Genomic DNA, 329 nt, shown 5'->3' with positions numbered 1-329 from the left:
GGCCACCTCAAGTAGGTTTTCCCCCTATAACAGCGTGAATAAAAGAACATGGACATGCACGTGTCTTCACTGAATCTTTGTGCCACTTAAAACGGATCTGCATTTTACTTCAAAATGTAGAGAGGAAAAGTCATCTGAGAATGTATTTCATTGTGATAATACATATCTTAAATGAAAATTAAATAAGTTAAATTAATTAAATCAGTGTTAAGATGAAATCTACACAAATGTATTTTCTCCTCGAGCAAGATATGCTTGTTCAATGGCTGGGTATGTACAGTAATTTGAATGTAGCTAGCTAGCTAATGGTCAGGCTAACGTTAAACTAG

This window comes from Sprattus sprattus, assembly GCF_963457725.1.
Source record: "Sprattus sprattus genome assembly, chromosome: 7".
In the NCBI taxonomy this organism is placed as follows: domain Eukaryota; kingdom Metazoa; phylum Chordata; class Actinopteri; order Clupeiformes; family Clupeidae; genus Sprattus; species Sprattus sprattus.
This window is presented reverse-complemented; position numbering follows the sequence as displayed.